At 35.2% G+C, this 12,766-nt stretch overlaps 1 protein-coding gene across 1 annotated transcript in view; it reads left to right on the top strand.

Moving 5' to 3' along the window:
• Nucleotides 1–12,766, top strand: part of LOC123231726 (CREB binding protein) — a 180,254-nt gene that overhangs the window by 15,860 nt on the left and 151,628 nt on the right. The gene's annotated exons all lie outside the window — the stretch shown is intronic.

The following is a 12,766-nucleotide window of genomic DNA, read 5'->3' as shown; positions in this document are numbered from 1 at the left end:
TAACCCTTTGAATATATATTACAAATTGTTATTTCTCTTTGATAGAGCAGTGAACAATGGTAGTTTTAATACCCTCACATACAGAACTCAAGACACTTGATGTACATTTTCTCATTTGAGCCTTATAGAGATGCTATGAGGTAGGCTTCCCAATATTATGATCTCCACTTTGCAGAAGATAAGAGTTCAGATTGAATTTGAGTTGTAAGTCAGTCCATGGTCACAAAGATTGTGTCAGAGGTGAGATTTGAATTTAGGTAGGAATTTAGATTATTCTCATTCAAGGTCCAAGAATGCACATGTAGTGAACTATGCTCCAATGCTCAGAGGTGAAATGATTTTCTATATGAATAGTAGAAGAATCTCCTTTTCATACTGCTTGCTTTAAAAAAAAATTATAACATAATTGTAAATTCTATGTTACTTTAAAAGTTGTACTTGTCTGTGTTTTTCCTCAATTTCCTTTTGTGTATATTGTGAAAGATGTTACAGTGGTCCTCTTTTTTTTTTTTTTTAATCACTATTGCTTGGACCACACCTTATTCTTCCCCAATTAAAAATGAAGAAAGAGAAAACCCTTGTCAAAAATTAGTGAAGTTAAGGAAAAGTAATTCCAACCATGTCTTCCCACAGTGTCTATATCCAAAAATGAATATCTTTGTACCTTGTATCCATCACTTCTTTCTCAGGGAGTGGGTAGCATGAGTAATCTGTAGAAATGGCTGTTCAGTGCTTTGATCAGTTAAATCTTTCATAGTTTTTCTTCACAATTTTGTCTTTGTATGAATTGTTCTAGTTTTGCTTGCTCACTTCACTTTCGCTCTCAGGATTCTCTGAAATCATCTCTTATTGTTTCAGGCAAAATAATGTTCTGTAATATCCACATATTACAGTTTGTTCAGCCACTCTTCATTTGTCTAAAAAGGAACCTCAGGCATTTCCTCCCCTTTTTAATACCTGCTTTTCAGGATCAGGAAGTTCATTATTCCCTGCTCAATATTATATATCATACTCCTTGTTTCTCTTTACTTTCCTCCCCTTGTTTCTCTGTTGAGTTTGGTCTATTTCTATGCCAAATTAGGTTTGTATATTCAACTTTCCTTTTTTCCATTTCAGATAAGATGTCTAGATAAGGTGCATTTGATGCCCTCATTGCTCACCCCTCCTCTCTATGTTTGCATAGTCCAGTTTTGTGAAATAGCAAGTTCCTTACTTTTTCCTTTCTGCTCTATTGTATTTCTTTCTTTTACTCTTTCCCTTCCTAAAACTTAGAACAGAAACAGTCCACTTTTAGAAACCCTATTTTTCTCATTCATTTCCTTCAGTATCTTTTGAAGCCTTTTAAGGTTCTAAAGGGACATTTGTTTTTTTCTCTTCCCCTAACCCCAAATTAAATGTTAACACAGTCATCATATAGTCTCTTCAGATTGATTAAGTAAATTTATCTTTCTAGGTTGCTCAGGACTCTGGTATTTGTGTTTCAAAGCTCCTTCTCAGCTTTGTTCTTTTTGTCAGAAACACTTGTTCCATTAAAGATTCCTCCTATAGCCCCCCTTTACTTTACAGGACAAGTGATTTTATATTTAACTCTTTAATTTTTTGCCTTTTGGAATTTTGTATTCTCAGGTCCTTTCTTTTTTCTTTCTTTTTTTTGTCTTGTTTTCTTTTTGGGGAAACTAAATGATATAATATAGCAGGACCTGAACAAGAAGACCTGAGTTCAAATCCCATCTCAGATACTAGCCATGTAGCTTTGAGCAAGTTACTTTATTTGCTTTCTTCAAATTCCATAGTTATAAAATGAGGATAATAATACCTCTTTTTTAGGTTTTAGTGGGGATCAAATGAGATATTTGTAAAGTGCTTCACAAATATACAATGATTTTATTATTATGATTGGTTATTTTAGAAGAAGAAGCTGCCAAAGCTTTTGTGACCCTAATTATAGTTCTTTGAGACTGCTTCTTCCAAGACACTTAACAATATTTTTTCTTTCACGTAGGATCCCTGTATTTTGGCTATATCATTCCTAGGACTTCTTTTTGGGGTTCCTTCCAGATGATGATTAGTGGATTTTTTTTCTATATTCACTTTGTCCCCTGGTTCTACTAGATTATTGAAGTTTACATTTGTGATTTCATCTTGAAAGTGATTATTTGAGATTTTAAAAAACTCAATAGTTTTTGGGAAGTCCAGTGGTTCTTAAATAAATTCAACTTGTTTTTCCAAGTCAGTTGTTTTTTAATATGTATCTTATTTTGTATTTTTTTCAGCTTTTAAATTTTGTTCCAATATTTCTTTAATTGATTTCTATTGAGTCTATCTTAGTTTTCCAGAAAATTCATTTCTTGTCTTTTTTTCCTAAGCTGCTTATTCCCCTTCCAATTCTTTCCTTAAGGGATTTAATTTTATATTTCATCTAGGTACATATAACCCTTGTGGAAAACCCATTTCCCCCTCAAGTTTCTGCTTACATTTATTATGGAGTTAGCAATATTTTTTAATACTTATCGATGTTTTATTTGATTTACTCATTTTTCTTGTTTTAGTTCCTGAATAGGGACTTTGTGCAAGGGCTAGTCTCTACTCTGTTGGACTTTTTGGAGGGGAGTGAGAGGATCAGATCTCTGCTGTTCCCTTTTGTCCCTTATGCTCTTTAATTCATCTCTACTAAAGAAGTTAGGCTTCTCTCCTCCCCCTCCCAATGGCAACTTTTATACTTTAGAATGCTGGATCTTCCAGGACCTCTCTGGCAGTTCAGTACTAGAAGCTCTTGGGCTTGAACTGGTTGTCCTGGTCTGAGTGTTCAACCCTCCCCCTTCCCCTTTTCTCACTACCCTAGAACTTTTTTAGATGGTCCTTGGGACTGCCATAAAGTTATGTCTCCCAGTGCTATCTTTCTAAAGTACTTTAGGATCCTTGAAATATTTGTTCATAAATTTGTTTTTAAAAATCAGTTTTGCTCTAATATATAACTTTATACTTTTCTTCCTCTAATCCTCCTCCTAATAACAAATATAAAGTAAAAAATAATCAATGCAATGTTTTCATCTGACAGTAGTGGGCAGCATTTCTGAGTTTGTGGTCCCTAAGAGGAGAGGTATGTTTAATTAAAAAAATTTTTCTTGTTTGTTGGTTACATTAAAATACTCAGGCATCTCCCTTTCTCCTCTCCTCTCCCTACACTAGAGAGACATCACTTGACAAAAAAAATAATGTATGTGTCTTTCATGTTTCTATTTATTTGTTCTTTTTCTGCAGGTGGACATTCACAATTTAATTCTTCAAACATTAATTCTATAGCTGTCTATAATGTTCTTGTGGCTCCACTTGTGCTTTTCATAATTTCATGTAGGTTCTTCCATGTGCTATTTTTAATTAACCTGCTTATTTTTTTCTGGTGCAGTAATATTCTGTCACAATGATATATCACACCTTTAGCCATTCCCTATTTGATGGGGAATCCCCTCATTTTCCAGTTCTTTGCCACCATAAAGAGAGCTACTATAAGTATTTTAGAACAGCTGTGTTCTTTTCCTTTTTCTCTGATAATCTTGGAATATAGACCCAACAGTGGTATAGCTGGGTCTAAGGTTATATATACTCTGGGCAAAATTCCATATTGCTCTCCAAACTTGTTGGTTCAGTTCACAGTTCCACTAACAGTGTATTAGTGTTCCCTGCTTAATTTCATTTCTTGGATGATTATTGGCTTTGTAGTTAACCAGTTTGGCTCCCTTTTAATGATTTTGTCATTTGGTGTATAGTTACTGTTCAAATGTATTTTTTAGTTAGCATAATCCCTAAAGAAAAGATATGTTATGGCTTTCTGTACTTCAAGGATTTGTAATTCTATTATTGTGGATATTTCCTCTCCCAACACAAGATTATAGCCCTTCTGTATCAGTATAGCTGGTATTTAAGAGATGCTTTGGTAGAAAAATTTATTACCTTTCCATCTTAGCTAGATTGGTCCTTGGACATCAAACTTTCTGTCAACAAGCTTGTTCTGCTTATAACTTTAGAGCTTGGGCAGGATATGCCAGAAATTGCAATCTGTTGTCATAACCTTCAATTTGGAGTTTCCTCTAGGCACTTGGAGGTAGGACATTAGTGGAGTTTTTAAATTCTTGAAACGTTTTAGATCCAAATTATGAGAATTTTGTTTAATGAGGTTTTTACTTGTACATTTTGTTTAGTTAATCAGTAAGCAATCATTGATAACATTTTGTGCCAGGCTCTGTTCCTTTTTTTTAAACCTTTGCCTTCTGTCTTAGTATCAATAATAAGAAAAAAGAGCAGCAAGGGCTAGGCAATCAAGGTTTAGTGACTTGCTCAGGGTCACACAAAACCAGACCCCTTTGACCACATAAAAATGAAAATAATCTACCCTAAATGAACTTACAGCTTATGTCTGAAAATATGTCAAGTTGATCTTTGTAAAATGCAGGTCTGACCATACTTGTTGCTGCCCTATTCACTAAATTTCAGCTACTCCTTATTGCCTCCAGGATCAACTATACAATCCTTGATTTAACTTTTAAAGTCCGTTATAACTGTGTAGTCCAGTGAGACTGACCTCTTTTTCCTATTTCTTGAATTCAGTTTCCAGATTTAGAATTTACATTGGCTGTAGCTATCCTCCCATGTGTGGAATGCACTCCCTCCTGTTGGCTTCCTTTGTTTCATTCAAATCTCATATGGTATCTCCCTTCCTCAAGAAGTCATTCCTAGTCCTCCTTAAGCCTTTCCTCTGAGATTATCTCCTATTTGTTCTGTATATAACTTGTTTGCATCTTGTTTGAGAGTAGGGACTGTTTTTTGCCTTACTTTTTATTCTCTGTGCCTGAAACATAGTAGGCACATAATAAGTGCTTTGTTGCTGCCTGACATGTTACAAGTATAGCTATATATAAAATAGATACCAAATGATTTTTAGGGAAAGGCACATATTAGCATATAGAAGATGATACTTGGGCTTTAAAGAAATTTACTGTACCTATTCTGAGAGGTGAAGATGAGGAAGGAATTAATTCCAGTCATGAAGGGTAGGCCATGAAAAAGTATAAAGATGAGAGTACAACCTATTAAGACAGCAGAAAGACCAATTTGGCTGGACTACAGTGTTCATGGAGGAAAAGTAATGTGTCACAAGAATGAAAAAGAGTGTTGAGACTAGGTTGTAAAAGATCTTATTTTTAAATAGATTTTTATTGATATCTTTTACTTTTACATTGTCTATTTTCCTCCAAATCCTTCCTTCTCCCCTTCCAGAGAGCCATTCCTTATAGCCATTCCTCTTTTATTCTATTTTTTTTAATAGAAGAGGAAAAAGTAAGCAAAATCAGTTTTGAAAAATCTGCATCATGAACCACCATTTCTGATAAAGGGAAGTGGATTTTGAAAGATTTTAAATGCAAATCAAAGGAGTTTATCTGGAGGTCAAAGGGAGCTATTGGAGTTTTCTGAATGAGGTAGTGAAATGGCTACAATGGATCAACTTTAGTTCATTTACAAATAACCCAATGACAATGTAAGATTTTTTTGATATAACTACTTTAATGTCAACTGTAGCAAGAAACAAAATTGTTGACTTACTTGAGGCTTATCTTGCCAATTATGGGACACAAGTTTAAAAGGAAGTTTTGCCTAACTAAAGTAGATACAGTGTGCCCTTGATCAGATACATTTTACTAAGGAATCAAAACTTCTGATCACTGTCTCAGGATAGATAAAGACATCTTTCATAATTACTTAAAAGAAAGACTTAGGAGTTTATATTGTATTTCACTCTGCATCTGTCCATGAAGGTCTTTCCAGCTCTTTCTGAAATCATGCTGTTCATCATTGCTTACAGTACGATAGTATTCCATAATCATATAACCAAGATTTGCTCAGCCATTCCCTAATTGGACATCCTTTTAATTTCCAATTCTTTGCCACCACAAAAAGAGCAACTATAAATATTTTTGTACAAGTAGATCCTTTCCCCCTTTTTTAGTAGTAGTCGGTATTATAGTAGAAGTAATATTTTGGGTTTTTTTTTGTGGGGGGTCAGAAGAAATGAGAAGCAAAGAAAAAGGAAAGTAGGAAATGGCAGGGGAAAATACTGAAAACATTTTAGTAAAAAATGAAGCAAGAAAAGGAAAAGATGTTAGAGAATTATATAATTTAGATGTTCTTGGATTATAATTCAGGAACATCCCAACTAATATTAATTGATTGTCTCAAACAACATATTAGCTAAAACTAGTGGCAGAAGGCAATTAATTTTATAGTGATAATTATACTAGTACTAGTAACAGTAATAAAAATATAGTAGTAATCTAATAGTAGAACTACTGATATTTATATAGTGGTTTAAAGTTTCCATAGCTCTTTGAATAATTCTCATTTGAACCTGACAGCAATCTTGTGGGTTAGATCCTATAGATATATGTTTTTCTTATTTTGCAGATGATATAAATGATATTTAAAGTTCTATGATCTATGTTTGGTAAAATGTGATATTACTGTGAAATGACCTTGGTTTGGGAACATTAAATTTTCTTAGTTATGTAGAAACACCGTTTGACGTTTTAAAATTCAGATTTTTCTCTTTTTCTCTCCTCTTCCACAGATGGTGAATAGTCTGATAGAGGTTATACCTGTATTTTCATGTAATACATATTTCCATATTGCTTATGCCATGATAGAGGACATATGAAAATTATAGTGTTTTACTATATTAAGAGCTCAGATATCTATATTATTTTGGTCTACATCAGTGAAACTCTTTATCTGTTGGAGAAACTTTCTTTGTCAGTGCATATCTTTATTATTCTGTAACTTAAGGTTCTAGGGGTTGCCTAGGGTATTGATGTTAAATTACTTGTCTAGTTTCACAGCCCTATCACAAGTGGGAATTGAACCAGGGCTTTATAGATCTCTAATCCACTATTCTAAGATTCCCTCTGTAGTTTGTAAAGCATTTTTTTTCAGAACAGCACAGACTTACATAGTGTGTTTGTCAGTATAATCCACCCCCATTTTACAGATGAAAATACTGAAGAACAGAGGTATGTGTCAGTGTGGATTCAAATCCAGATCTGTACTCTGCAGGTCTCTTTCTAGTAATATGCTCTCTCCCTACCTCTACTCCCTCTTTAACAACAAAGTTTTATTTTTCCCCCCCATCATAATCATTTTTGGAAATAACTCCCATTCCTCCAACACTCTCAAAAAAGAAAAGCAGATAAAAATGTCACTTAAGAAAGTTTTGCATAACAAAATATGCATAAGAGTAGCATGTGTAATAGTGTATATAGCATTCTACCCTAGTAGTCCCCTGCTACTCTGCAGAGAAGAGAAAGGACATTCTTTTCATTATTTTTTTTAACCCTTACCTTCAGTCTTAGAATCAATACTGTGGTACAAGACCAGGAAGTGCTGGGCAGTGGGGGTTAAGTGACTTGCCCAGGGCCATACAACTAGGAAGTGGCTGAGGCCAGATTTGAGTTTAGGACCTCCCATCTCTAAGCCTGACTCTCAATCCACTAAGCCCCCCTCATTATTTATTTTTGTTAACCATGATTATCCAGTTAGTCAATCAAGCTCACTCCTCCCTCTCTCCCATTCTTTACTTTCCCCTATCCAATCAGGTACTTTCTTAACATCTCTGACATAGACCCCCTTCCCTCCTCTGAAACTGCCTTGTATTTTGGTACAAGCCCTTATTATCTTCATACTGGGACTTTTGTAATAGCCTTATGATTGGTCTTCCTGCCTCAACCTATACTCAGCAGTCAATTTGATCTTCCTAAAATGGAAGATGTTGATATAATCACCACTCTATTTGACATACTTCAGTGACTAGGATAAAATATGACATCCTTGGTTTTGCTTATTTTAAAGCCCTTCGTAATTCACCCTGTTTTCTTCCTTTCCAATCTTTTTTGTATTACTTTCATTTCTTTTTCCCACTTTTCTTCCCATTTTTCTTCTATCTTTTTTTTTTTTTTAAACCCTTGTACTTCGGTGTATTGTCTCATAGGTGGAAGAGTGGTAAGGGTGGGCAATGGGGGGGTCAAGTGACTTGCCCAGGGTCACACAGCTGGGAAGTGGCTGAGGCCAGGTTTGAACCTAGGACCTCCTGTCTCTAGGCCTGACTCTCACTCCACTGAGCTACCCAGCTGCCCTCTTCTATCTTTTTTATTTGGTTATTGAACTTCTTTTTGAGTTCCTCAAGACCTCGAGACCAATTTTCTTTTTTTTTTGGAAAGTTTGGCTGTGTTTGCTGTTTGTTATTCTCTGCTGTTGCTTCTGTATTTTGCTCTTTTTCTCTATAGAAATTATCCAAGGTCAAAAGCTTTTTTTGGCTGCTGCTTATTCCTTTTGCTACTAGTGGATTGGGATTCCTATATTTTGGTGGACATCACTTTCTTAGCTTTTGTCTGCTTTGCCTTGGGTGTAGTATCTTCCCTTTTCAATCTGAGAAGGCTGAGTGAGGAGGGAAAGTTGTTCTTTGTGTAGCTTTCTTTAAAGCATTTTACCCTGAGGCTGTTTTTCCAGTCCCTGCTGCCCCTGTTGTGGCCAGCTTTGTGTCTGCCCAATCTCCAGGCTACCCAGGCTCCTTGCTCTTATGCCTAGGGACCCAAGCCTTGCTGCCAAGGCCATACACTGCCCTCAGGGATAAGTCTGTGGTACTTTCAACCAGACCCTGAGAATTTGGAGATTGTCCCTCTGGTGCTCTGACGCTGGCACAGTAGGTGGTATGGGGGAGGGGTGATCAGCTTGCACTTTGATAAGTGTAGTTTCTTACCCCCTTATACCATGGAAATCCCCATACACTGCCTACTTTTTAGGTTGTGTCCAGAAGGAGAGCCCCTTTACTCATTTGATTTTGATTTTTGTCCTTTTGAGACGCTTTGTAATGATTGTTTGAAAGGAGATTCAGAAAGCTCCTGCTATCTTTGCCATCTTAGCTCCATTTTCCAAACTTCTTGATCTCATATCTTAACTCCACGAAGTTTCTTGACTCCTGGACATATTCTCTGGATATCTGGAACTCCCTCCTTATCTTCCTTGTTTCCTGGCTTCAAGTTAGTAGCAGTTAAAGCCCTGCCCTCTACAAGAAGCCTTTCCAGACCTCCTTATTCTTAGAGCTTTCCCTCTGAGATTATCTTCAATTTATCCTGTATGTAGTTGTTTGCATATTGTCTTTCATATTAGATCATGAGCTTCTTGAGAGAAGGTACTGTTTTTTGCTTTACTTTGTATTTCAGGGCACACACTAGGTGTTTAAGAAATATTTGTTGGTTTATTAATTCTTAAATTGCCCAGAGTTTGATTTAGAATTAGAACATAATAGGCATTTTTTCTCTTTATATTCCTAGGACCCAACCCAAATTAAGGTAGCTAATAGCCACAGCATGTTTGTTTTTAATGGCTCATTGTTAGAACAGTTTTCAGTGAAGAAGCCTGGTGTAAACAATGTAAACTAAAACAACATTGAAAGACTTTAGAACTCTCATTAATGTAATGACTATTTTTTTCTTCAGAGGACTGATGGTGAAGTATACCTCCTGGCAAAGAATAGGTAGATCATATGCATTAAAAACACATTCGAAGAAATGACTAGTGTGTTGATTAATTTTGCTTAGTTATACTTATATGTTGCAAGATTGGGATTCCATGAATAGGAAGAATTGTTAGGAGATAACATTAATGTAAAAAAAAAAAAGAAAAAATTATCAATAGAACAATTGAAGGGGGGCAAGTCTAGTATAAATAAGGAATATGATTAAAAGCAAGTAGAAGTTACTTATTATTTGTAAAGGGAAAACTAAGGATTTGAATCTCTTCTCTACTCCCCTTCAGTCATCTATTTTTTGTCCTGCTGTAGGAAAATTTTTGCATTGGTTCCTTTGATGTTTTTATTGTTATGCAAATCATCACACTTTGTGGCTTTGTATTTCTATAGCAACATTTACTACCTTTTAGTTTCTGTTAAGAGAAAAAATTAGGAATTAACTTTGAGATAGACAGTTCTAACTTCATACTGGAAAAACAACTTGTTTACAAGTGGTTTTATAAATATTCTAGTAGTCACAGGCAATCAATATTTCCCATGATTCCAAGCATTATTATCACTACTTTGTTACTGAAATTGTTATAATTTTGGGAACTGTTCAGCATGGGCAATATTATCCTATATGTCCTTTGTTAGTTAGACAACATGATGAACAGGAAATTAATTTCAGAGTTTTTGTTTATTTTATAAACTTCTGTCAAAAGAACCAGTTCTACTAAATGCTCATCCCTTAAGAAAAACAGAATTCCTTTTTCATCCAAATCTGATGGCAAAGACTACTCAAATCAAATCCAAACTTTTTATACTTCTTAAGAGTATTTACTTCTCACAAAATGAAAAATCACTTTTGTAAAATGTGAGTTTTATAGGTGATTTTTCTAACTCATTTGCATGGGTTAGACCAGGGGTCGGCAACGTATGGCTCTTTCTGCAGTCAATTTTTTTGCAGGCACTGTTACAGGAGTGCACACTGTGAGCACTGTACGGCTCTCATGAAATTGCATTTTTAAAAATGTGGTGTTTTGGGCTGTGAGTGGGCTCTCACAGCCAAAAAGGTTGCCAACCCCTGGGTTAGACCATTTGCAAAATCTTAGTGATTGCCTATTTAATGTGCCACACATGCATAATTGAAGAGTGGTTGGTTCCCTGTACATAGTAAGCAGTTAATGTATTTTCTTGTTATTGGTTGACACATCCTGTACTCCTTGTCTGCCACTGACTTGAAATTGTCTTTGAAAAGTGACTAAAATTCAGTTTTTCTAGCTGTAGGTAATGGATGTATTGGTCTAAGCTAGAATTTATTTTGGGGGACAGCTCTGTGTCTCAGTGGATAAAGAGCCAGACCTAGAGACAGGTGGTCCTAGGTTCCAGTATGGCCTTAGACACTTCCTAGCTCCTAGCTGTGTGATCCTGGGCAAATCACTTAACCCCCATTGCCTAACCCTTACCACTCTTCTGCCTTGGAAACAATACACAGTATTCATTCCAAGACAAAAGTTAAGGGTTAAAAAAAAAAGAATTGATTTTGAATAGATTCATAACATTAAACATAGCCTTTAACCTCTACTATTATGGAGGTAAACCTCTCTTTGATACCAGGTCTCTGTATCTATAGGATGTTGATTTGTTCCCCAGGCTAAAATATCATGTCAGTTCTTTAAAAACTTTTCCCCTTGTATATAGTTGGAATTTAAATGGTTAAACTGTGAGTCTTGGTCCTAGTACTCCTTTTCCTTTCCTAATTTCTCTACATATCCTTTTTTCTTTTTTTTTAAACCCTTACTCCTTGGAACCTGTCTTGGAGCCAATACAATCTATTGGCTCCAAGGCAGAAGAGTGGTAAGGGTAGGCAATGGGGGTCAAGTGACTTGCCCAGGGTCACAAAGCTGGGAAGTGTCTGAGGCCAGATTTGAACCTAGGACCTCCCATCTCTAGGCCTGGCTCTCAATCCATTGAGCTACCCAGCTGCCCTCCTCTCTACATATTCTTGAAGATCTAAGTTATTTTCCATCTTTAAATACAAAATTGCCTCTGGATTTCATGTTGTTTTTAATGAAGTTTTGTAGGAATAAAAAAAGTATTAGACCTTTTGTATTAGATGTTTAAAGCCAGATATTAAACACTTGGGTACAGCAACATCAACTTGAATAATATTAACCTGAAATTTGAAGTGGTAGTTCTCAGTCCTAAATCCTGAATTTTGGAAACTTCAGTGTTTTGTGATTCAGATCGCAGTTTCTCATTGAATATATTGGACTAATAGTGGAAAAAATTGTCATTGGCATGTTGTCTACTAAATTTCCTCACTCTAATGCTGACAAGTAAAGAATTGAAGTGAAAAAATATATGTTTGGTATGTTTTTTAGGTCCAAATAGACTTTGGAGTAATAACAATATTTCTAGGGCAAAACATGCACTAAAAAGAAATTATGACATTGATTGAGAAATATGCTTTGGGAATGCACGTTTACCTTTGCACCTCCCATTAATCACAAATTCTGGAGAGAAATGACTCTTTAGACATTTATCCCCTAGCAAGAAAAGGTTTAGGTGTCAGTAAATACTGGGGATCATTTGCAAATTCTTAGAGAAATACAAAACAAAAAAATTTCAAGCACTTGAAAGTTCTGTTTCTTTGACATTACTGTGTTTGGCATGGACTCTCTAGGGAAGTATAAAGCTAAGTAGAAATGTTGACCTTAGGAAATGATGGAGTAAAGTGGCAATGTTTAGAATAATTTAGTAGTGAGTTAGTGAGCTTGGGTTCTAAAAAAACTTTTTTGTTGACTGGGTTCTCATTATTGCCATGCAGTATTTTACATAAGAAAGTCTTCTAAATATCAGAAACCTAAATAACATTTAATGCTTTCAAATTGTGAATGAAATATATAGATTTTAGCACTTTGAATGCCTAATCTTTTTAATGTAATTATTCTAAAATATAGTATTTCTTTCACATCTAAAAAGATTTAAGACAAGGCTTAGTAACTTTTTGAGTTTGATCTCTGGGTGTATCTTTGTGTGTGTGTACATATAACTAAACATAAATAGTTGAAAATGTGCCAGGATAGAAAGAAAGTTCCCTTCAAATCTGTCTCTGATCCTTATGGAAGGGGAGCAGAGATCACCCATGGGGAGGTAATTGGAAAATTCTCAGGACATATCTTGTTGGTATAAGATTATAGATATAACATG

This window comes from Gracilinanus agilis, chromosome 1 (assembly GCF_016433145.1).
Source record: "Gracilinanus agilis isolate LMUSP501 chromosome 1, AgileGrace, whole genome shotgun sequence".
In the NCBI taxonomy this organism is placed as follows: Eukaryota; Metazoa; Chordata; class Mammalia; order Didelphimorphia; family Didelphidae; genus Gracilinanus; species Gracilinanus agilis.
Note: the sequence above shows the minus strand (reverse complement) of the source record. Positions and strands in the feature narration are given on the sequence as shown.